This window comes from Cornus florida, unplaced genomic scaffold (assembly GCF_030987335.1).
Source record: "Cornus florida cultivar Cherokee Brave unplaced genomic scaffold, ASM3098733v1 CherokeeBrave_3.0.0_Hap2_Chr04, whole genome shotgun sequence".
NCBI classification, from domain to species: Eukaryota; Viridiplantae; Streptophyta; class Magnoliopsida; order Cornales; family Cornaceae; genus Cornus; species Cornus florida.
Window position 1 is genome coordinate 52,341,802 of NW_026775574.1, and position 26,297 is coordinate 52,368,098.

At 36.1% G+C, this 26,297-nt stretch overlaps 1 long non-coding RNA gene and 1 other non-coding gene across 2 annotated transcripts; one reads left to right on the forward strand and one right to left on the reverse strand.

Annotated features, from left to right (window-relative positions):
• The first annotated feature begins 2,508 nt into the window (after positions 1 to 2,508).
• Positions 2,509 to 2,612, forward strand: LOC132305622 (small nucleolar RNA R71). Its single transcript, XR_009481657.1, has one exon. It is a non-coding gene; the product is annotated as a small nucleolar RNA R71 (small nucleolar RNA).
• Positions 2,613 to 22,085: 19,473 nt separating this feature from the next.
• Positions 22,086 to 25,788, reverse strand: LOC132303238 (uncharacterized). The gene is made up of 3 exons (XR_009481149.1): positions 25,544 to 25,788; positions 24,679 to 24,770; positions 22,086 to 22,695 (listed from the first exon to the last, which is right to left on the reverse strand). It is a non-coding gene; the product is annotated as an uncharacterized LOC132303238 (long non-coding RNA).
• Positions 25,789 to 26,297: the final 509 nt, after the last annotated feature.

Sequence of the window (26,297 nt, forward strand, 5' to 3'; positions counted from 1 at the left end):
GTACGCTTAGAGATTTCTTCACCTTTTGCATTTTCAACCACGGTAATCCCCGATTTCTTAGGAACTACTTGTGTAGGACTCACCCATTTACTGTCGGAGATTGGATAGATGATCCTGGAATCTAAGAGCTTGACTACTTCCTTTTTAACTACTTCCTTCATGTTTGGGTTAAGTCTCCTTTGGGCATCCCTAAAGGGTTTTGCATCTTCTTCCATTAGTATACGATGCAAGCAAATAGAAGGATCAATTCCCTTAAGATCCACCACACTCCACCCTATGGCTTCCTTATTTTCTTTAAGCACATTTAGGAGAGCATTTTCTTGGTCCTTTTCAAGTCTTGAAGAGATGATGATTGGAAGTGTGTCTTGTGGACCTAAAAATGCATACTTAAGATTGGAAGGTAGAGTTTTGAGCTCAAGAGCTGGTGGAGAGATTAATGATGGAACCGGTGGAGTGCTAGAGAGTGGGGGAAGAGTACCTATTGGAGTTTTCCAAGATGGGCAATCTAAACTTGCAACGGACTCCATGAGATTACTTACTTCATTTATTGAATTTTCACCATCAAACCCACAATTACCATACATTTTAAGAAGACAAGAAGCAAGAGGATCATCGGATAAAAGGGATGAAAGATTATCCTCAATTGGTTGTTTTATTATCATGGTGGGAATTGATTCCTCAACAACCTCATCCAACACATCAACAAGACAACACTAATCTTCTTCTATGGGATGTCAACTTGCATTGAAAACATTAAGCTTAACCATCATATTGCCAAAAGAATGGTCCATAACTCCGGACCTATAATTAATTATTGCATTTGCGGTGGCAAGGAATGGTCTTCCCAAGATGATTGGGATGTGGTTGGTGGGATTAGCAACCGGTTCGGTATCAAGAACTACAAAATCAACCGAAAAGCGGAATTTATCCACTTTGACAAGGATGTCCTCAACCATGCCCCTAGGTGTTTTGACGGATCTATTGGCCAATTGAAATACCACCGGGGTTGGCTTCAACTCATGCAATCCTAATTGGACATAAACGGAGTAAGGAATCAAATTAACAGTAGCACCCAAGTCAAGAAGAGCTCTACGAATTTCATGGTTTCCAATTACACCAGAAATAGTCGGAGCACCGGGATCTTTGAACTTAAGTGGAGTGTTTTGTTGAAGAATGGAACTCACTTGCTCCGTGAGGAACATTTTTTTAGGGCCTTGTCCCTTGCTCTTCCTCTTTTGTGTGCAAAGATCCTTTAAGAATTTTGCATAAGGCAGAATTTGCCTAATTGCATCCAAGAGAGGAAGATTTATGTATACTTGCTTGAAAACATCCATCATATCATGTATTTTCCCATCTTGCCTCCCTTAAGGCAAAGTTTCTCTCAACGCATAAGGGAAAGGAGCTTTTGGCTCATGAGACTTTGCAATTTGAGAAAATGATAGTGGAGGAGATTGAGATTTCTGATTTGTAACATTTTCATCCAAGGAGATAGGAGTAGAATTGGGAATTGAATGGGTGTCAACTTTTGGTTGCACCGGTTCACCATCTTCCTTTAGTAGTTCAACCTTATTGTCCACTTGTTTTCTACTTCTCAAAGTAGTGATTGCTTGCACTTGAGCTTGGCAAGAACACCCCGATGTAGGGTTTGCTTCCACAAAAAATTGGGCTTTTGGGTTCCTCTCGGGTTGACTAGGTAACTTACCAACCTCCCTTGCATTCAATGCATTAGCTATGGTCCCAATTTGGGATTCAAGCTTTTATATAGATTGAGAATGGGAATACAACAAGTTGGTATTCTTCTCTAAGCTACCCAATGCCATCAAAACCTTATCTTCAAATGTAGAATTACTTGATAGTGCATGAGGATGATGAAAATCTACTTGAGAATCATACATTTGAGGATGCGAGAAGTCATTCATTCTTTGGTAATGGGAAGAAGAAGGGACGAATCCTTGAGAACCTACATGTCTTTTATGAGGTGGAATGTATTTGCTTTGAAATTTTTTAGCTTGATAAAGACTTGAATTTTCATTCCACCTTGTAACATATGCATTTGAAAAAGGGTGAGCAAAAGTAGCATTGACTTGTTCAAAATGTTCATTAAAAACATGTCCATGGGGACAATCAAAAGTAGTATGCAAAACACTTGAACATGTCATGCAAGGCTCACAAAGATGAGAGGTATGACGAAAGGGAGATGAATGGTTAGCCAGTTTTTGATTCAACAAGAATTTATCAAATTTTTGAGAAAGAGTTTTAATCTCGGCTACAATCTCCAATGGACTCTCTACTTGACACACTTGTAATTCTCTCTTCTTTTCTTTTGGACCATGGTCAAACCGAGAAGCATAGTATTTTTGCAAAGAATTTTCACTCATTTTCTTAAAAAGGTTCCAAATATCATCTTCATGTTTTCCAAAATATGATCCTCCACATAATGTATCAACAATGTCCTTATGACTGTCGGATAGGCTCTCATAGAAATATTGAACCACTTACCATTTCGGAATGCTATGATGAGGGCATTTGCTTAGAAAATCGTTCAATCTTTCCCAAGCCTCATGTTACCATTCCCCTTTCCTTTGTGAAAATTCTCTAATTGAAGTAAGCATTGCATTAGTCAAACTTACGGGGTAAATTTTTTTCAAAAATTCATTTTACATTTGTGCCCAAGATGTTATTGAATTTGCCCCCAAAGTGTTAAACCAATGCTTTGCTTTGTTTTTAAGAGTAAAAGGAAAGAGAAGTAATTTAAGAATTTCTTCCGGAACATCCATATACCTCACGGTGGAACATATTTCAAAGAATTCATTAAGATGTTTATAGGGCTCCTCATCATCTAAGCCATAAAAGAGTGGACACATTTGAATGGCCTCGGGCTTGATTTTGTATTGGTTGGCCTTAAAATCAGGCAAGACAATGCAAGTAGGTGCATGATATACATGAAGATGGCAATGATCACGAAGGACCATTGGAGGAATTGGAGCTTGAACTCTGGAACCGTGTTGGTTAGGAATGGTGTTTTGCATGAAATGTGGATCTAAGAAGCCAAGATTACCTTCTAGGTTTTCCATGGAATTGTCTAGAATGAATAATATGACAAGGTCTATACAAGACTACATATGACACACTAAACATAACAAAACAAGCACTCCTCCTTCGCGACAAGTCAATGATCAATAAACTTCCTTCACATACAATGATCTTATACTCCCATGATTCAAACAATAATGATGCAATGCAAGAAAAATAAAATGCCTCCACGCGGGCTCACGATTTAACTACAAATGAAATGCAATGCCTCCATGCGGGCTTACGATTTAACTAAGAGATTAAGTCAAGAAAGTCTCACAACGGTCCTATAGCACTTCAACTCCAAATTTAGCTTAGCTTAGCAATTTTTCAATTTTTAGCTTTTTCCTTTGTTTTGCTTAGCTTTGCTTAATTGTTCCTTTGCTTGGCTTCTCTTCAACTCGATGCACCTAGTCAAGTAAGAACAAACATAATAAGTAACCAAAAGAAAAATAAAAAGAAAGTAAAGACACGTTTAAAAGAGTACTAATCCTAATTGAATTCCACAAATTCGACGTTGCCAAATCCAATCAATCAATCCCCGGCAACGGCGCCAAAAACTGGCCGGGCCGCCTAGGTCGCACTGCCACAATCAAGCTTAGAGAGTGTGCATTAAGGCGAGGGCCAAGAGTTCTACATTTATAAAAGCCACTACTACCTTCACGAAAAATATAGTTAGGGCGAGTAGGGATCGTCCCAAGGGATTGTGGATTGTGCTAGGTCGAATTGTGTTGTGGAATCGAGATTAGGGTTAGTAGGTCGAGTGATCAAACAATGGTTGGTTGATTGTTTAAACTAAAGAGCAACTAAATTAAACTAAGTATGAATGCAATAAAGAGTAAGTAGAGAGAGAGAGAGAGATCTTGGGGTTTAGAGATCACCACCAAGCAAGACATTTCTATACCATTAACAAGTGACTAATGAGGGTAAGGTGTGTTACAATATTGGTGTGTGTGTGTGAAATTGGTTGGTTCAATTAGCAAGGATGACCAATTAAGCAAGTATAGTCTAAACATCATGTGAAAGGCACAATATTTTAAGCAATGAAGCATATATTGTCTAAACAACATGTCAAAGGCATAATAGATCAAAACAAGTCATTAATCCTTTCATTAAGCTCACAATCCAAATACACCACAAGGTTAGAGAGAAATGCTACTTGCATTGAAAAGCATGGAACATCAAACAACAAGCATGGATTGTCCTCCTATTTAATACTACACTACAACTACACTACATCTACACTACTAGCAGGAAAATAAACTAAGGGAGAGGCACAATTCATCAAGGAATAAGTATGAACCAGCAAGAAAATAGCAAGAGCATTCCATTAAGCACTATGTTTTGACAATCTCTAGATCTATAACGTTAATACACATAGATATGCATCAATAACACAAGAAATAGAGACAAGCACATGAACATCTATTCTAGCATACATAGACATTAGATAGAATTAAATGATCAATTGAAAGCATTAAACCATATAAATCATTGAATAACATGATCTAGATATATCAAAGAGTTAAAACATATATTACAACACTAATCCCTCAATAATAAACAAGATTAAGGTAAAGAAAACATGCTTGGGGCTAACTCTAGCCCCAAGAGGATGTCTAGCCACTCATGGTGATGCTCTTCCAACCCTCAAGGGCAAGCTCCATGGATGAAATATGCTCCTTGGAAGGTGAAAGGCTTCCAATGGTGTCTCTAACTTCCTCCTCCTTTTTTTCCTCACTAAGAGTAGTCTCTAAAGTTGCCTCTACCAAATTGCTAAATCTCCAAAAGTCTCTCTCAAAAAGTGCATCATATTCCTTTTATAGGTAGGTCAAATGACACACCAAATGAGCTGGGGTCGTGCAAGGCATATTCCCCAATGATTGGATAGAGGATGGAGTGAATGAGCTGGCTTTTTAACTTTTTCGCACTGGAGGAAGTTCGATCGATCGAACCTTAGACTTGGATCGATCGAACTTGGCTTAGATCTATCGAACTAAGGCGGGATTGATCCAACTAGCTGAGCTTTTTGGGAAAAGACAAATCCGAGATATTTTTGGAGATATTTTGGGAAAAAGGACAAAAGTGGTTAGTAGGTGGTACAGCTGTGGATAAGATCAATCATTTGGATAAGGTTAAGGGATTCGATCGATCGAAGGATGGTGTTGGATTGATCAAAGTTTTGGATTTCTGAATGTGAATATCATGGTTTCGATCCATCTTGAAGTGCTGAGATTGATGAATGTTGGATCGATCGAACCTTCATCTTGGATCGATCGAACTTTGCTGCTTCCCACTTTTGGCTTCTTTGTTTCTTCACTTTGCTCCTTTCTTTGTTCAATCCCATAATTGCTTCATTTAAGCTCTTATTTGGCTGAGTTAGCTTATTTTCGGGATAAGTGCTTGAAAACGGAAATAACACGAAATCATTCTAAAATGGTAAAGTAAGATAGATAAAGGTTCTAGAATACCCAAGCTTAACGGGTTAAAATGCGCACTTTTCAGTGCTCATCAGCAGTTATTTTCATTCATTTTGGATTCATATGATACTTGCTGTGTATAGCTGCTTTTAACAGGTTTTTGACACTAAGTTTGGGGGTATGCTCATGGAATTCAAGAAGTGGCCTATTTTTGCACCGCCACTCAATTCCTTTTCATCTTAGTACTATATTGTTCTTGTTGCACTCTTCATTCTTCATTATTTATCCTTTGTCTTCTCACATTGAGGACAATGTGAGAAGATGTGTCTTCTCATGGAATTCACGAAGTGGCCTATTTTTGCACCGCCACTTAATTAAAATCATTTTGTTAGAAGCAATGATATTGTAATTTGGAACTTGCTAGAATTTGAACATGTGTTTAATACTTTGGGTATAGAGGCAATGTAAGCTTCAAGTTTGGGGGTGCATTCTTACATTGTTGCTCATTTTTGATGCATGTAAGTTAATAAAATCATTTTGTTGGAAGCAATGATATTGTAATTTTGAACTTGTTGGAATTTGAACATGTGTTTAATACTTTGGGTATAGAGGCAAATGATAATTTTGAAAATAAAGAAAAATTTGAAATGACCATGTTGATTCATATCGGTTTGTGTAAATGCTTCAATTAGATTTTTGTCGGATTTCATACTCTTCTATGCTTCACATTACACATATGCATACTGGAAACCTAATTGTGAGGTATGCAACCCAATTGACCTTGACCATGACTCAGTGGATCAGAATTGATGACCCTAATGAATAGGATATCTTTGGCATGAACTAAGTAAAAAAATAATAATAATAATAATAATAATAATAATAATAATTAATGACAATGACCAGTTTGAGTTCATAACCTTTCCAACTCGAGTTATTAAGCCCTAGGAGTGTCTCGACACTTAACACCCTAAAGCCATCCGGTTTGGGAGTTGTTGGCCTAACACTTGCTACATGGGTTGGTTAGAAAGCTTAAGGGACTTAGACATTGCACTTTCATTCACAAAAAGATAAATAAATAAATATGGTTCATTGGAGTTCGTAGCCTTTCCAACTCGAGTTATTAAGCCCTAGGAATGTTTCTACACTTAGCACCCTAAAGCCATCTGGTTTGGGAGTTATTGACCTAACGCTTGCTATATGAGTTGGTTAGAAAGCTTAAAGGACTTCGGCATTGCACGACCATAATATGTATATAAATAATTAAGCAACAAAAGTTGTATTGCGAATAAAGTTATGCCTTAGGGATCCCATTTAGAAGGAAATTCAATGATTTGAAAGCTTGTGTTCCTGAGATTGGACAAAGAGGGTAAAAGCCGCATATTGGGAATCTGGTTCACTTTCACTGAAGCTAGAGTTCATGTTTATTCAAGAGATGACAATTGAAATGTTTATATAGACTATGATGATTGATGCATAAAAGTTGAAATGTGTTTTACCACTTTTGTTATCAAGGCCTCATATATGCAAGGTAGTCTGCTGAATGAGTCTGTCTCCAATTTTCTGTTATTCCAAGTTACATGTACGCTTTGTAGGTATTTTTCTTGCTTCATGATCGATGCATGTTGTCAGCATTCCTTATGTTATCTTTTTTGGTTAGGTTCTATGTTTTGCTTTTGCTATGGGACTAGCAAAATGTAAGTTTGGGGGTGATAAGCGCCGAATATTGCATATTTAAGCGCCCTTATTTACATTAGTTAAGTCCATTAGTTGATGGTAATGTATAGCGTAGCTTTATTTGTCTATTTTTGTCCTCTTTCAGGTTAGTTCCCCCGAAATTGATTAAAAGAACAGTTTTGGCAAACTTTTGAAGAATCGAAGCACGCCGTTGCTGGGGACCGTTATTTAGGCCAAGTTCTTGAGCCATCATCTGCATGAGTTTTGCGGCATTGCATTCAATATGATGAATGTGTCACTAGGCCAACCAAAATGGCTACAGAGAAGGCTGAATGTTTTGAGCACAGGGACCCGCGGGAGCCCGCTGAGCCACCGCGGGCGCCCGCTAAATTCTCCAGATTACTGCCTTCATCTGCGGGGCCCCGCAGGTCTCGCGGGCCCCCGCCGCAAGCTGGCTCCCGACGCACCACTGCGGGCACCCGCCAAACGTGCCAGAGAGTTCCCTCGGATGCTGAGAACCCGCTGGCACCCGCCAGCGCATTGCGGGCCCCCGCCAAATCTTATTCCCTATGCAATTTTTGTAGTGCAGATTGCTTCTAGGGTGGTTGGAGCTCGTGATGGAGTGGGAAGAGAGATAATTTTGGCTAAATAAAAGTGGAGAGACCTTGTATATGGATATATCTCACATTTTGGTTATGTTTTAGAGAGAGAAAGAGGACTTTTAGAGGGTTTGTGTGTTCTTGGAGCCTGAGGTGCGAAAAATAGAGAGGGGATCTTCTTCTTCTTCTTCATTCCATGTATCCATGAGTAACTAACTCCCTATCTAGGGAGGTGATAAAGCCCTATGTTGTAAGCATTGCTTTGTTTTGATTTATTTTTGGGAGATAATGTATATATGTGATTTTTCCATGAACTAGAGCACTCTATATGATGGAATGAACTTCAAGGTTTATAAATGATCATTTTGAGTTAAATATCTTATCTTAGATTGTTTTTCTCTCATGATTATAATGCCACATTTTCATAGTGACAATGGTGATGAGTTCATGGAAATGTTTTTATTGGCATGATATTAGGAAGTTTGATAATCTATTGCTTAGGGCCTTCCTTTGATAGATTATTCTTGATTTCTATTTCATGTGCTTTTATTATAAGATTAAGGGCTTGATAATCTTTGGCTTAGTGAGCATGTCTAATGTTGCATCTTAGTTTAGGTAACGAAAACATGTAATGCTTTGATAGGTTATTCTTGCCAATTGATTTCATAAAATTCTTGAAGGTAATGTAGTAATTTTATGTTGTTGCATTCCATGGTTATGCATATATGTTATTTCCCCAAGTAAACCATGTCTTAGCATACTTATTGATAGGTAGTGGATTCACTTCCCTAGTCCCTTCCTTATTGTCTTTATCTTTTCACTTCCTAGCACATTAGCATTTTATGCATTTTTTTCGATTCCTAATTTTAGTGACAAACCAAACAAACCTCTATTAACCTTCATCATTTTAAAAGTGATTTTAGACACCTTGGTTGCCGTAAACTAGCAGTCCTAGTGATTCGACTTACCCGACCAATAGTCCTATTTTATAATAATTTGTGCTATTACAAAAGGTTGATGTATAATTGTTATACCAATCAATTTTTTGGCACCGTTGCCGGGGATTGCAAACGGTTTTGTGACCGAGGTCTTAAAGAATACCTTTTATTTGATTGTGAATATTTTGTTTTGTGTATATATTTTGTTTTTGTGTTTTGTGTGTTTCTGTGTGATCCTAGGAACTCAAAACTCACTAAGGAGAAGCAGAAATTTTGAAACCTTAAGGACTCCGAGTAAGTGTTTGATGTGCTAGTTTTATATCCATTTTTGTGTTGTATATATTTTGTTTTGTGTGAATTTATCATAATGTATCTAAACAAGTAACTGAATTAGTCCTAGATGGAGGGTAATTATCTTCCAACTCAATTTTACACACCACATGAGTTTTGTGCATTTTGCTTTAGTCATACACATCATATAAGAGATTGTCCTCCACCGGGACAATTCTCAGATTTTTATCTAGAGCAACCAACTGAAAAGTTCTTTGAACCGGGTAATGATCTATACTTCAATGGTTATGACTTGGGTTGGGGAGATCATCAAAACTTCTTGTGGCATGAAATGGGAAATTCAGCCCCACAATCTCATGGGCAACATTTTCAAGAAGTTTATAGGATTAAGACTTAAGTATAAACCCTCAAAGTTCCACATACTTGAACTACCTAAACTAGGGTGTAGCCATGACATGCTCATTAAGCTAGCGATTATCAAACCCTCAATCAAATGATAATCACACATAAAGTCAAAAATCAAGAGTAGTCCATCAAAGGAAGGCCCTAAGCTACGGAATATCAAGTTTCTCATATAACATGCCATTAAACCCATTTCACAATTTTATTTCCATTCTCACTATAAAGATACAAGTTATATAATCATGAAAGGATAAAATCTAAGACAAGATAATGAACTCAACATGATCATTTATAGACATTAAAATCCATTACAACAAGTGCAAATGCTCTAAATCATGAAACTACCATATACTTGAATCATTCCCCAAATTAAATGAAACTAAGGCATGCTTACAAAGAAGGGCTTCATCACCTCCCTAGAAAGGGAGTTAGTTACCCATAGGAGTAATGGAGGAAGGAGAAGAGATCATCATCCCCACCATTTTCGCACCTCAAGGCCACAAGACACCCAAACCTTCTTACTTAGAATTTTTCTCTCTCTAAAACCTTGTAAAATGAGATATATTTTCCACCATAGCCTCAAACCCCTTATCTACACAAAATAATCTCCCTTTCCCTCCATTTTTGTGCCCCAATAACCCTAGGAAAAAATAGGACCACAGAAAAGGGTCAAGGGGACAACTTTCAGCACAAATTTAGGGGCAGTTGATCTGCTATCCGCAGGTCGGTGGGCGCCCGCGGGGTGCAGACGGGTGCTTGAAATCCGCGGATGGCCATTGGAGTGTTTGGTGGGCACTCGCGGAGCTTGCTGGCGGGGGCCCGCGAGACACGGCGGGGCCCCAATGTTGAAGGAATGCTACTGGAGTGCTTGGCTTGCAAAGCCTTCACTCCTCTCTTGAGCCACTTTGGATCGGTTCGTTTGACGCGGTCTTCATTTTGAGCACTATGCCGCAAAACTCACACGCTTGATTGAATCAAACGGCTTGACCAAAACGACAGTCCCCAGCAATGGCATGCTTTGATTCTTCAAGAATTTGTCAAGACCGCTCTTTTAACCATTTTTGGGGGAACCAACCTGAAAGAAGACGGAAATAAACAGATAAAGCTAAACTATACATTATAATTAATTAATGTACTTAACTAATGCAAATAAGGGTGCTTGAATATGCAGTATTCGGTGCTTATCAGGAGAGGATGATGGGCTGATGGGAGAGTGAATGTTACGGTAAGTATTTTTTGTATACTGTGCAGGAAGTAGAGAAAGTATCAAATCCTCATTTTTTCTTTCCTTCATTAAATATGAAAGAACTTCCTCAAAGATAAAAATTAAAATTATATTAATAAACATGATTTGTACTTTTACTTTACATTTTAAGAATTGAAAGTAAAATACAAAAAATATTCCTGTTAGTGAACATGCCCAAAAATAATATAAAAATTCAAATGAAGGCAATTGCCCCCATTGGCTCTGCCATTATATAAATGTGTGTGTGTGTGTATATATATATATATTGATAAACATATTTCAAATTTCGCATTGGTGGACTACCCCACACAAAATTTATTTCAAAAATATTTTGTAAATAAAGATGAATTACTAAGCAGTCGGGAACCATAACATACACTCGTTCTCGTTTAATCACAAGACCGAACCATGTGACATCTTATAATTTGGACAGGAGGACCACCTAATAATTTATGATGAGTAACCATCTTATAGGATCAATTTTGAAAATTGGTCCCACCAACATGAAGTTTGAACATATACGTTGATTGTTGTATCATATTTCAAACTATACATGGGTGTTCTATGACCCACACAAAATTCTTCTAACTGGTAACATTTACTACTAAGATATTACCCTTTCAACCAAATTTAAGAAAGGATAAACTGATCTTTTAAGATGTTTGTTAATATTCTATGTAGACCTTTTATGTTTCATAATTCTACTCATATCCCTTAAAGTTCTGATATATATAACAGATACCTCATATTGTTAAACACTTGACTGATACAAACATGATCTACTAATGTCAGAACTAGAAAATTGATAGAAGAACATCGCCTTTTTAATATTTGAAATGACAACAAATATTTTATAAACAAAACAGTAAAACGGCACACTATGGTTACCAATTTGTCAAAATATTTAATCGACAAATTTTAATCGAAGAGTGACAACCACCAACTTCTACCATTTTTTTTGTTTTGTTCTTTCTTTTCTCACATCATCACATATTCTTTTGTTTTTGTTTGTTTCCTTGTTCTAGACCCAATTTTTTTTTTCAGAGGGGGCAATCATTAACAATAATCTGATTAATAAAAAAATTTAAACTAAAATAATAAATAACAAAGTAGGGGTGTTTTATGAATTTTGACTTCTAAATATTTTTTTGGAATTCATTGGAGGAGAAACAACATGAGTCTTTTTTAATTTTGAAAATTATTTTAGGCCAATGAGTAACAATATGAGGGATTGTTTTGAAATTTGAGAGTATTTATCAAGATTTTTGTGATTTTTTTATGGATTTTATGGGGGCATTTTGATAATTATTAAAATTTATGTATAGAAAACTACAATGATAAAAAAAAATTCCAATGCCGGCAATTCCCCCACTGCCTCCGCCATTATTGATGCACATATTTCAAAATTTGCCTAAGCCACACAAAATTTATTTTGTAAATATTTTGTCAATAAAAATAAATTATTAAGTAGTCGGAACCATGACATGAACTCGTTCTCGTGAAAGTCGGGACCATGTGACAACTTGTAATTTGGACAGGAGGACCACTTAATACTTTATGATGAGTAAGCATCTTACAATAATGTTATATGATAAATTTTTAAAATTAGACCCACCCATATGAAGTTTGAACATATACATTTATTGTAGTATCATATTTCAAAGTCTACGTACTTTTCAAAAAAAAAATATTTCAAAGTTTACATGGGTGTACTATGACCCACGCAAAATGCATCTAACTAGTACTATCTTTGTCCCAAAATACATGTCATGTTTGGGAAATCCAACTTTTTATGATAGTAGAGTTTTAATAGAATTTTTTATTATTATTATTATTTTTATTATTTATTTTTTATTGTATTGATAAAAGTGAAGTTTCAAATATGCTTTTGTTAAAAGACAAAATAGTGCTCCATAATTAATGCACTAAGTTAAAAGGATAGTTTGACAATGTTATAAAAAATATTACATTCAATTTTGGAATGAGACATGTTTTTTTGGGACATCCCAAAATAAAAAGATGACAAGTATTTTGGGAAGGAGGGGGTAATATTTACTACTAAGACATGACTCTTCCAACCAAGTTTAAGAAAGGATAAATTTCACTCTTTTATGATGTTTGTCAATATTCACGTAGACCTTTTGTGTTTCATAATTCTACTTTGATCTTAGAGGTTTTAATTTATATAAATACTTGACTAATAAAAGCAAATTTGCTAACGTCAGTGTTACCCAGTTTATGACTCTAGGGGGGCGAATAGAGTCTTAATAGAATGATACTAATTAATCAGGTTTATTTAATTTGTAATGATCAATTAATAATCTTGAATACACAATAACAGATATTGAAAAAACAAAGCAATATTAATCAAGATGTAAAGTAAAGAGAGAAAGAAGCAAACTCATAACATTAAGATTTAGCGAGATTCTAAAACTCCTACTCTTCGGCTCAAGATCCTTCCTAAAACTTCCCAAAACCCACTATGGCTTCACCTTAAAGGTGGAGAGCAAACTGGTACAAGAAGCACACCACTTTTGAATATTCTTGCTAAGTGAATAAACCTCTTAGACTTCTTCTGGGTTAAACCAACCCTTACAACATTATTTGAATAATACAATTGAAGAACAAAGAAACTCTCAGAATTTGATACGCAGCTCAATGCTCACAAGCCTATTGCATATTTACAGAATAAAAAAAGGTTTAAAGCTCAACAGATATGAATAAGACAATGACCAATGCTGCATAATTTTTTATTTTTTTTCCACAAGGTTTTTCTCTCTGTGTGTAAGAAGTAATTTTATTAAAAACCTTGATGAGTTTATATAGATATTTTAAGTGGCATAAGATAAGATTAGAAAGCTTCCAAGAATACTGTAATGGCCCGGTCATTTTCCTTCCTTTCATTTTTCTCCATTTTTATGGGTTAAATTTTTTTTGTTGAAATTTCCCGTCGCATAACCTCACTCTTCATGCTCAAAGTTGGTTTTCGGCTTCACGTACTTCCATTCTAGTTGTTTTCCTTGAAAGGCATAGCTTTACTTTTGGAGAAAAGCTCACCGGTTGTTTCTTTTTCCCGCAGGGGCGTGGATGAAGAGATTCTTCAGAAATATTTTTGTTTCTTGGGGTATTTTTCATAAATATCTTTTGAAGATATTTTAGTTTAGGGGTTTCTAAGAAAATATCTTTTGGAAGATATTTTCATTTGGGGTCACTTGCGTGGTTATCCTTTTGTGTAGGGACGTTTGTGTAATAAATGAAAGTTAATGGCTAAGTGTCTCCTTGGGGCTTGAATTCTCGTACGGGATTCATTTTCGTATTTTGTTGAGTCATGTACTCTTAGAATTGTCTTGCGGTCGAACCCTACAGTTTTCGATTTTTCGACTCGGTTAGCGCTAAACTTGTTTGGGGCATATCTCTCTGCTCGGGACTCAGTTTTCGATGCTGTTTCTTCCTTTGTTCAAATGTTCTCATTTTGGTTCTTTTTTATTCATGGAATTTTGCCATTTGAGCGCGTCTACTCAAATTCCACTTTTCCGGATGCAAAGGGACCTATTCGGGGCACTTTTAGGGTTTTTCTATAAATAAGAGTCTCGAAAATGAAAAGGGAGATATTTTCATCTCTTTCCCCTCTCTTAGCCAGTAGTCATGGAAGCCATGGGGCTGCCAGCTTCTCTCTCCTCTTTTGGAGTTCTTCCCTTAAGTAAAAAGTGGTGATGCCTTAGTGTTTATTGTTTGCCTTGACGAGGCCTTCGATTCCAACCGATTGGAATCCTGTTTTGGCCATTTTTTGGGTTCGGGTTTGAAGCCAAGTTAGGATTTTGGTAGGAATTCCTTGGTGTTTAATGATCACCTTGTTGTCCTCGACAAAACCCCGAAGTTTCGTAGGATTTAGAGCGGTTTCATTTCGGTGGGGATTTGAGATTTTCATCTTCAATTGAGGTAAGAGAAGTCATAGGTTTATATTTGAGTTGTATTGATTGTTTTGATAGCTTATACAACTTGTATATATGCTTTAGTTCAAGATCTAGAATTTAATTTGATTATTTTCTATGTTTAAGATTTAATTCTCATGATGGTATGCACCTTAGAATTAAATTGTGGCATGCTAGTAGATTAGGCCTTAGTATATTTATCAACATATATTAAATTGGGAGCATTTGAATAAGAATTATAACTTTTATTTAATATTTATCTTTTGTAAAATTTTAATTCACATAGTTGAAACAAGCATGAAATCAACTTGTAATGTGATAATAAAGTAGGACTTGGTATGTTCTTTAACCTAAATTGAGTACATTTGGTATGCTAAATTTAAGTGTTGTAGTCACTTAAATTGATGTTGGGTATAATATATGTGAAGACCATGTTATTTCTTTTAACATATATTAATTTGAGCCTATTTGGAAATCTAGAGATTTTTTATGTTAGGTTGATAGCCTCTTGAAACTTAGTATGTTTAATTACCTTGCGAGCATATTACTAATTAGATGTAGAATTAGTATTTATGGCATCTTAAAATGGTAATTGGATTTAGCATGATATAGGATATCATTGTCTTGCAAAGCTTATTTAAATATATCTTGTGTAGGTATACAGTTTGTTTAGAATATTACAATTGATTATCTTGAAAACTTGTTACTAAATTGTAGCTTATTTAGTACTTGTGGCTTAGGATGGTAATTGGGTTCAATTGTTGTGAAATTTTCTTATTTTATGTATAAATTGCATATTGGAGACTTGACATGTCATATGCTATTTAGACTTGAGCTCTAGGACATGGTTTATAAGGATTCAACCTTACTTGTGCATGAAAGATGGATTTTATGCATTATTGGATTTGATATAAGTTTGATATAATTTATTGATTTTGGTATAAGTTTTGAACTTATTGATTTTGGAAAGTTTATAAAGACATATTTCGTGTTATGGCTAGGGTTTGGCTCTAGTACGGAGACAAGAGTCTTCTAAGTCATAACTGCGCACTAGCTAGTACCTTGTGGGTCGGAATTACACAGAATAACTTTTATAGGTGCGCACTAGGTAGTACCTTGTTGGTCGTAATTACCCGGAAACACTTGCTTGGTCTAGAGACCGCATGTCCTAGTCTTTCCACTTTTTGATTTAGCATTCAATTTCAAGTTGTTAATCATGGATTACTTGTAGTTTGAGAATTGGTGCTTATTTATGTGATTAAATTCCATTTAGTATACTTGAACTTGTATACTTGTTTTGTTCATTTAAATATTATCTTAGTATACTTGAAACTGTATACTTGCTTCGTATATATTGGATCACATTTAGCATACTTGAACTTGTATCCTTATTGGTGTATCCAAACTCTAACTAGTATGCTTATGCCTTATATGTTTGATTAGTGTAATCGGATTTCAGTTTAGTATACTTATGCCATGTATACTTGTCTTATGCGCATTTCGTTTAGCTTAGTATACTTGTGTTTGTATACTTGATTTATGAGCATTCTATATATATCGTATACTTGTGAATATATGCTAAATATTGCTTATCTCATTTAATATGACTTATTATACTTGGAAATGTATGCTTGGATGTCATGTATCATGTTTTAATATTGTTTAGTATACTTGAACATGTATACTTGTATATCCTAGTTCATTTCAATTGCATAAGTAGCTTGAGATGATCCGTGAGGCTTATCTTTGACATAGACGCTAGGTGTCATGATCCTTTTGAATTGTTTCATGTTAATGTGATAACCTTGTAAAATGTTAGGTTTATGCATGCTCATCTCCTACGAGTAGCTTTATGTTACTCACCCCAAAGTTATCGGGGTCATTTTTTAGGTACATGATTCAAGATTTAGGAATTTGCAATTGTCTCGGGTGATATGTAGAATTGACGTTCTTTTAACTGTATTCTTGGTTACATGCAAGTGTGACCATGTTTATCTTCTCTTTTGAAGTTGTTATGTAATGTTTGGTTTAACATGTCATTTTCAATTTCGGGTATGTAATGTGTGCCTAAGCACACCTTTTGACATTCATTTTGTATGTATAACATGAGGCCAAGGGCCATTAATTTTAAAAGTTCACAAGTACGTTTTTAAACTTGTTTCGAATCATTGGGAATGCATGTATAGCCTTAGGTTGGACCAAAAACTTCCCCAAGCATTGCAGCAGCAAATTCTGTTGCATTTTTTTTTTTACGTTTGGCTGATTTTTGCATTCTGTTTTGACGTTCGGCTGATTTTTGCTTCCTGTTTCATCATTCAGCTAATTATTGCTTTCTGTTTCATCGTTCGACTGATTGTTGCTTTTTGTTTCGTTGTTCGACAATCAGAACGCCTGACCATGTAAGTCCGAACGTTTGGCCATAGGTCAGAATGCTTGACCACAGGTCCGAGCGCTTGAACCTTTAGTCAGAATGCCTGACCATGTAGGTCAGAACAACCGACCCTTGTAGGACAGAATGACCGACCTTGTATGAGTGTCAAATGGGTGCTCAGCCTTGAAGAGTGCCGAATGGGTGCTCAACCATGAAGAATGCTGAATGGGTGCTCAGCCTTGAAGAGTACCCAACGAGCACTCAGAGTCAAAGAGTGCCGAAAGAGCGCTCAGTGTTGAAGAGTGCCGAATGGGTGCTCGGTGCTTGGGCTTTGGACATGCGTTCATCTATGCCTCAGAACCTTTCTTTCTTTTGCTTGATCATCTTCTTCGTCCGGACTCCGAATCAAGTGATTCTTGAGTCTAACTTCATTCATTTTTCATTGTCTTTCTAATGGTGTGCATGGTGGAACCCATTTCAGTTTGGAATGAAAATTTTGCCATTGATCTATTCCTTGGAGGGTTTTGAAATTTTAACCTCGGTCTTGCTTCTGTTGAGTCACGAGACTCCTTAGAAGACCACTTTCATGTCTTAGGAATGAAGTACATCTTTATTGACTTGCTTATGTTTTGCTTCTGCATTTGGGATCCGTTTTGGATCATCACAGGATACACTAGGTTTGTAAAAATCCAGGGTTGTCACTGACGGTATCAGAGCTCCTAGGTTCGAAAACCTTAGGACAATAGGTTCTGGGTGCATATCATGCTTGTGTTGCCATGCTCTATGTTTTTAGTTGCTTCTTGATAGCGTGTTTTGGTTTGATAACATGTTTACGTACTTATCTGGACGTATGTTTAGAAGTTTATTTTAACTGCATTAGCATATTTGATGTTATCTCTCGCAATCATATGATATCGTGTAGGATATAGCTCTATACAAAGAGGATGTCGAACCCACAGAGAGATAGAATTTGTATTAGCTTTTAAATTAATTTCATGGTTTACAAATAACTATAACCTATCTGCAATTAGCGTGGACTATTCGCCTACCTACTCTACCTACTTTAACTACTGTGCGAATGAACCACCTTTCCTAAGCATAGATTATGAAAACGTTCTTTTGCAAAATATGTTGGAACACCATTATATGACCTCTATTCTTGTGTCTGGCAGGGCTCCGCCAGATACCATACAACAAGTAGTAGGTTAAGAATAGAACATAAATTATTAAATCTAAGACAAGGTAATAACAATTTATAGTCTACTAAAGCATGAAAAACCACTTGAGTTGTCTCAAGTGCTCATAGTCATATAATCAAGAAAACGTTATATTTTAAAATAAACCCAGAGTCAAAACAATCAAACCATAATATAACGTTAGGTTACATCAGTGCCCTAAGAAAGGGATTAGATACTCATGACAAGGTTGGATAGCATCTGTGTTGAGTTCATCTCCATCGTCACTGGCTGCACTTCTCTTCTCAAGATCTACACTTTCAAGGTTGTAGGAACCTTAAAAGCCACCACACCCTTAGCCTTCTGAAAAACATCGTAAAAGCGATTGAAATTCCAGACCTTTTCTATCAAGGATTACGCTTTCTTTTATAGAAGAAAATATGTATTTGGTGGGCTTTTAGGTCTTCTGGCCCAAATGGGATGAGATACGGCTGATAAAAAAGTAATCCCGCAGCTTTTACTCTGACATGTCATTGAATGCTTGAGCTTCAGGAACGGACGCTTGAGCTTTAGGGCTCATGCTCAAGGTTCAGGAACAAATGCTCGAGCATTTCTGGATGGATGCTTGAGCTTCAGTAAATGGTGCTCGATCATCAGATTGACACTTAGTCAATTTTCTTCAACTATTTTTCGAACCGTCTTTTTCTTCAACACTTACAATATTTTTGGGTTGAACTCCTTTAACATTACTCGATCCAAGCTTCATAGGCTCGAGCATTAGGTACCATGCTTGAGCATCTGGGGCTAAATGCTCAAGCATCAATGGATGATGCTCGATCCTTTGTGGATAGTGCTCGAATATGGAAGTGATGCACGAGACCTGGGAGCAAAGCCTTCAATTAAAAATCAACTCATTAATTTTCGACGCCTCATACTTGACCTTCAGGGTCAAGGCTCGTTAAGGCTCGAGCATCAAGGTAGTGATGCTCGAGCATCTGGGCCTTGTTGACTTTTCTTCTTTTCTTTGTTGTGATGTTCGAGCCTCAACACTTGGGCTCGAGCTCTAAGGTTGAATTGCTTCAAACTTCACCAATTTAGCTCCCGGATTGCTTTGAATAACCGGCAATGACTCTGTAAGCTTTGATATCATCATAAAGTCCTGGTTTTAACCATTTATTTGGGAAAGTACCTACAACACACATTAAACATAAATAAGTCTAATAATGGATAGAAGTATCACTTTAGGCCCTAACATATACGTACTTAGGGGCTCGAATATGCATATATTCAGCGCTCATCACACACCAAACTTACATATTGGTAGTCCCTTAGCAATACAGAACTAAAAAGTCACTTTCGTGGGAATCACGATTGCATTTAGCCTATGCAACAAGCCTTTAAACCCCTAGGTTACCCCTAGTGGATGAGTTGTAGTCTCGTGAGGGTTTCCAGTGAAGATACCCACAAACTTCTCAAATCAATGCCTTAAATGCATAGTAAGCTTATTCAAGCCTATTTTCAAATCATATTATCCATGCAGTTCATTCATCAGTCAAATACAGCAACTATACCAATCATGTAATCAGAAAAACTTTCAACTTTCAATTTCAATTCAGTAACCATAGTCCCCACATATCAGTTCAATCATTTATTCAATAATTTAAACCTCTATAGATACTTTGAAAATGATCCTACAATTCATCGTGTGGCTTATTATCCATACTTGCATTTATTCCTTGCTATTCCTTAATTCACAAGTAGACTCTTTAAATTCCAACTCCCAAGGCATTTTCAATTTTTTTTCTGGGTATGCATTGTTTCAAAAAGGACACTATGCAATGTTCAGGTTTATTAAGCTTTCTAAATTACCCTTGTAGTGAACTTTTAGCCAATGACTCCCAGACCAGATGATCTTAGGGCATTAAGTGTTAAAACACCCCTAAGAACTTAATTGTTCAAGTAATCTAGGCAACCTTAACCCCTTATGTAATAAGCTTTCAACTAATGACTCCCAGACCAGACGATCTTAGGGCATTAGGTGTCAGGACACACCCCTAAGGACTTAATCACTCAAGCAATCTAAGTACAAACCTGAACTTGATCATTTTCTACTTTTCTTTCCTTTTTTTTTATTTTTTTTATTTCTCATTCACATTGGTGAAGAAATTTTTTTTTTTTTTCCTTTTATTTCTTATGCCTCGGTCATCAAAACTATCAAATCTACTTGATCAACTCAGTCTAATTCAAACCAAAATAAGATTTCCAATTTCTACCCTCACAGACTTCATGCAAGTGTGAATATTGTGCAAAGTGTAGCATCTCAGAGATCAGCATTATTAAACAACAATTATTCTAACAGAGTGAATCACAGGCCACTAACTGATTTTAAAAAATTTTAAGGACTCCTTTTCACAGTAATTTAGCATACAAACCATTTCTAACCAATATCAGATTGCAAATAGAATATATAACCATCAACAAACTCAACACATGCTTATATCATCAAATATTAAATCACATCCTTATGTAAACAGAGTAAGCCAAAAATTAAAATTTCAAGCCAACCTTACCCCCAAACTTATAGTGCACATTGTCCTCAAGGTGTGAGAATAAAAGAGAGTGAGAAAGATATTACCATACAAGCAAACTAACAAAGATATGACAATGTAATGCACAGAAGGGTAAAAATGAGTTTCCAGCATTGTCTCCTACAATATAGTGGTTCCTCTCAAAATCACCCCCAAACTTAATCTGTTGTATCTGGTAATTTAATAAACTTCAACATACATCAGAGTATCAAGTATATAGAGTAAGCATAGACAAATATCAACACAAGGAAATAGAACAAAAAACATGTATATATATCAGAAATTAGTACAATGCTTTTGAAAAGAATGACTTAGGGCAGATATACATTATATGGAAATAAGTACATAAAAAAGAACTGCCCTAGTCAATAAAAATATAGAAAAGTCCTAAGAACTAATCCATAGGTGGTGGTGGTGGAACAGAAGAAGTGGATGGATCGGACGAAGTGCGATGACGTAACTCCTCCAATATGCTCTGCTGCGTAGTCAACATCTAACGCAGCAATATCTGACCATCATACAGCTTGGCCACCCTGGCCTATAAAGCTCTAATCTCAGCCTGAGAAGAACTCTCAGGCTGGGCTACAGAAACGGGTCTCCTCCTAACCTGAGGTCTAGAATCGGAGAGATACATCTTCTCATCTGTAGCCTCATCATCATCATTGCCATCCCCATCCTCATCTACCGCTGCATCACCACTTCAGTATGGTTTGTAGGAAGAATAGTAGGCGGGGGTGGATAAGGTGGAAAGTGCAGCTCATAAGGCACACCCTTCGCGTCGGCTTCGTTCCTCTCGGAACTCATCGTCAACACCCCACTCCAGCTTCATCTTCTTGGGCATATGCCCGAAGATGTTGTTCCACTACGTGAAATGATACTGGGTGAAGACAGTAACATCAGCCTCATTCGGGGGTATCAAAATCCCCGCTATCTCCATCAAGCGTGTGACCAACTTAGGAAAATGAATATGATGAATAGGAGGGCGTCGGGCCTCTCCCATCTCCTCATATTACCGGTGAAGCTGTACCAACACTAATTAGGGAATAGACACCCAGTAATCGGTGTGGAATGCATAGGTCACATCCACCATCTCAGCACATCGCACTAACTTGTGTCTGATAGGGCGAGCATTGGCCACAAGAACCATATCCAAAAACCAAAAACGTCTCGAAAGCTGTGACTTCTGGATCGTCTCTAAGGTGGAGGCATGTAGCCCTGGCCCAAAGCATGGACCATTGCCTCCCGGGTCGTGCCTAGGGGAATCTGTGGAAATCTAGCCTGAAGAGCGACTGGGCACCTGTGATAGCAACCCATAGCCTGAGCAATAGTGTCACAGCTCACTGTCAGTTGTATGCCCTCGACAGTGGCTGTGAAGTGGTCCTCTTTGTGACTGCCCAAGTTTTTCAACCCGGTGCGTCAGTGATGAAGCAAAAGTTGACCCGATAACGGATATGAAATGCGGAAGCAAAAGATAAAAACCAAAGTCTATAGAGATATAAATCATCACCAAGACACCAATGTGACCTTCCATGAAGTCACGGAGCTCAAGCAAATAACTGGAAGCAAAAACTAACATGAAAAGGGTCAAATAGTACCCTATGGCACCAATGACAACCAAAGGGACAAAATCTAGTTCAAACTAGACCACGTACACCAAAACTAAAAAAAAAGAAAGAAACTTTAAGCCTCACTTGAATCCCCCATTGCATGATCAAACTTAATTATATGCAAGTGTGTGATGATGTGAACCTACACGCAAGTGTAAAACAACATTTTAAATATACTGAAATGGCCTATGGCCTTATTACAATTCATTTACAATATTTAACATGTCAAACCTCTAAGTTGGAAAAATTACATTTCATAGGAAAAACTTAAACATGCTAACACTTGCATGTGAACAAGAATGCTTCTAAAGAAACTTCAATTCTGCAAATCACCAAAGCAAATGCAAATCTCCAATCTTGTATCTTGTATCTTGTACCTGAAATATGCCCCAGTAACTTTGGGGTGAGCAACATAAAGCTACTTGTAGGAAATGAGCATGCATCGACCTAACGTTTTACAATTTTATCACCTTAGGGTGAAACATGCTAAAGGGGCTCATGCCACCTAACGTCTATGTTAAAATGAGACTCAGGGAGCATCCTAAGCTACCCTAGATCATTTCTAGCATCAATCACATCATCCATGCAATTCAAACCACATAGAAGCATGCTATACAAAGCAACATGATATAGATTCTTAAAGTTACCAACTTGAAATCTAAAGTGCGAAAACAACCAAAGTGGGTCATGCCACCTAATGTCAATGTTCCAAATCAATCTATAGGATCACTCCTAAGCTACGTTTGAACAACAAAACACAATCACAATATCTATGCAATTTAACTAACATAGAAGTATGCTATACCAAGAAACAATATATAGATTCTCAAAGTTATCAACTTGAAATCTAATATACGAAAACGACAAAGTGGGTCATGCCACCTAACGTCTATGTTCCAAATGAATCTATATGATCATTCCTAAGCTACATTTGAACAACAAGACGCAAATCACAATATCTATGCAATTTAACCGACATAGATGCATGCTATACAAAGTAACTAGATATAGATTCTCAAAGTTATCAACTTGAAATCTAAAATACGGAATCAACTAAATATAGCAATTTAGTATAATTAGAATTTCTAATACCACACATCAAGACATAGATTCTCTAGTTTATCAACTAGAAATCTAAAAGTGCGAAATCAGGTAATGGAATACTTGGACATTTAAGCTCGGAATTCTGCCGAGACCTCAACGGCTATTACGGGGACTAACCTGCTGGTAATACCACCCCTAGTGCGCACTATCTCGACGGGGAGAACTCATACCTCCCACAATAGAGCCAAACTCTAGCCATGTTATAGTAACCATGTCCCAAGTGACTCCAAAATAAATAAATTAACAACTTATATACGAAATATTTATATACAACACGAAACTACATTCCATGCACAAGTAGGTTGAAACTACACAATACATGGTCTAAATCCACAACTACTATAGGATGACAATGCCGAATCTTCAGAGCGCGATTCGTTACGCGCTATAATAACATCACATGTCGAATCTTCAGTGTGCGATTCGTTACACGCTATAACAGTATAATTCAAAATTGAAAGCATAACTTATAAATCCATTAGAAGTTAAAAAATCATGCTTTAAACATACTATCAATGTCAACACATGATTAAATCATTAACGCAATAGAAACGGAAATTAATTACATAGCCTAATTAATTTCTCTAGGTTTCAAATCTCAATTAAATGATCCCTAATCAACACATGTTAAACAACATAGGATGATCATTGCACATACCAATTCAAAAACTTAATTAGGTCATTTGAACAATAAAATGGAATTTAATTAAATCATGATAATCAAATCCCTAAATTCTAAAACAACATCAAATGGTTCCAAATTAACATATGCTAATATACAAGTCCTAGTCATCACCAATATCAAGTAAAAACTTAATTAAGTCAATGGAACCTTTAAATAGATTTTAATTAATCCTTTTAATTAAGATCTCTAGATTTTCATACTCATCCAAATGCTCTCAAATTAAAGTATGTTAAAGAACATGCCAAGACTTAATTTAAAAGTATATCACAAGTTTATTTCATGTAAGGTACATCCATGAGAATTAAACTTTCACAAAAGATAATTATTAAATAAAAAGTGCAATTCTTATTCAAATAATTCCAATTTAATATATGTTAACAAATATATCAAAACATAATTTATCATCATGCCACAATTCAATTCTACGCTATAGACATCCTTGTAAATTAAATCTTATGGAAAGAAATAAATATTACTAATATTCTAGATTTGATACAAGGCATGCAAACAAGTTGTATAATCATGGAAAACACTTAATACAACACATACAAAATCCTAAAACATCCCCTACCTCAATTGGAATGAAAATCCCAATTACCACCAAAATGAAATCGATCTAAACTTTTGGTCCGCAAGACAGATTTTTCAGCTTGTTACCTTCAACTTAGAAAATTCATAAAAAATTCAATTCTAATCCAAATTGTATGAATCCAAAGCCCAATGAAAGCTTAAACACCGTAATTTTATAATATCAATTTAGTTTAACAAAATATTTTCCCAATTGAAACAATTTTGACCCACAACTTCGAAACAAATTCTGCCCAGAAAACACATTTTCAGCCTGTAGCTTCCAACTTTGAAAATTCATAAAAAAAATCATTTGACATCCAAATTGGGCAAACTTAATTTCTTTTCGAAGTAAACATATGAGAGTGTAAAAATGGAAATTTAACCCATGATCCAATGTCAAAAGGTTAGTGAAATAAATCATCAAAAAATATGTTTTCCAGCTGTAGTAAAAACATGGACACCATATAGTTTCGGATTTTTAATAAAATTTAGACATTCTCAAAAATTATGAAAAAAATCTGAGTAGTGTAAAACCCATGGGGAAAGTTCCAGTAAAATTGTCAAGGAAATTGAAGCAATACAGCTCCATATAAAAATTCATTTCCAGACCAGATAAGGAAAAGATTTAAATTTCCAGCAACTAGCTTGCAATTTCAAAAATTCATAACTAATTCATTTTAAATCTAATTTACATGAAACCAAAACTAAATGAAAGCTAATTGATTATATTTTCATGTTCTATATTTAATTTAACAAGATAAATTTTGAGTTAAAACAGTTTTAGGGCAGAATACAAGTTCTTCTCTTCCATGCATGTAAAACACTCAATAATGACATAAAAATACTTCAAAATCATAGATCAATACCTCACTAGAGAATTAAATCTCTAGATACCAAAGCAAAACTAGGAGTTAGGCTAGATCCTTCAAGGGTTTTGTAAAGGAGGATGAGGGGAAGCTTTTGTCTCCCAAGCTTTTTACTCTAAGGTGAATGGAAGTGAGCCAAATTGAAGGGATAAGCTATGAACTAAGCTTTCCTCCAATGGAGTCTTTGCTAGGGTTTTTGAGAGAAATGAAATGAAGAAGGTAAAGTGTAAAATGGTGAGTGGAAGGGCTAGAGATCCTCCACTCACTATGTGCTCTTGCACTACCTCTCACACACACATAATGCAAGACTAAATCATGGCCCTACACTTGTCACCAATCCAATGCCTCTTCCAAGACTTAATCCTAGACCTACACTTGTCAACAATCAATGGTAACATATGCACCAATCAAAGGCCAACACATGGATGAATCTCCACCCACCAAATGTCAAGAAACTATGGTACCAAGTCTCTCCACTCAATTGCTAACAAGTGGCACCATGAGAATGTGACACTTGTCACATTTTCCTAAAGTTGCAAAATGGTCCTTTCTCAAAATATCTCCCAAAATAAATTGCAAAAAGGTCCCTAAGAAGAAAAATAATTACTTTACAGTAATTACACAAAAACCCCAAAAGTTATGAATAATTACACTAAAATATGCATCCATGCCCTTTATGAAAAAGTAATGAACTAGAATGTATTTTCCACAAAAGTAAAAATACAATTGCCATGGAAATCAAATGTCATGGACA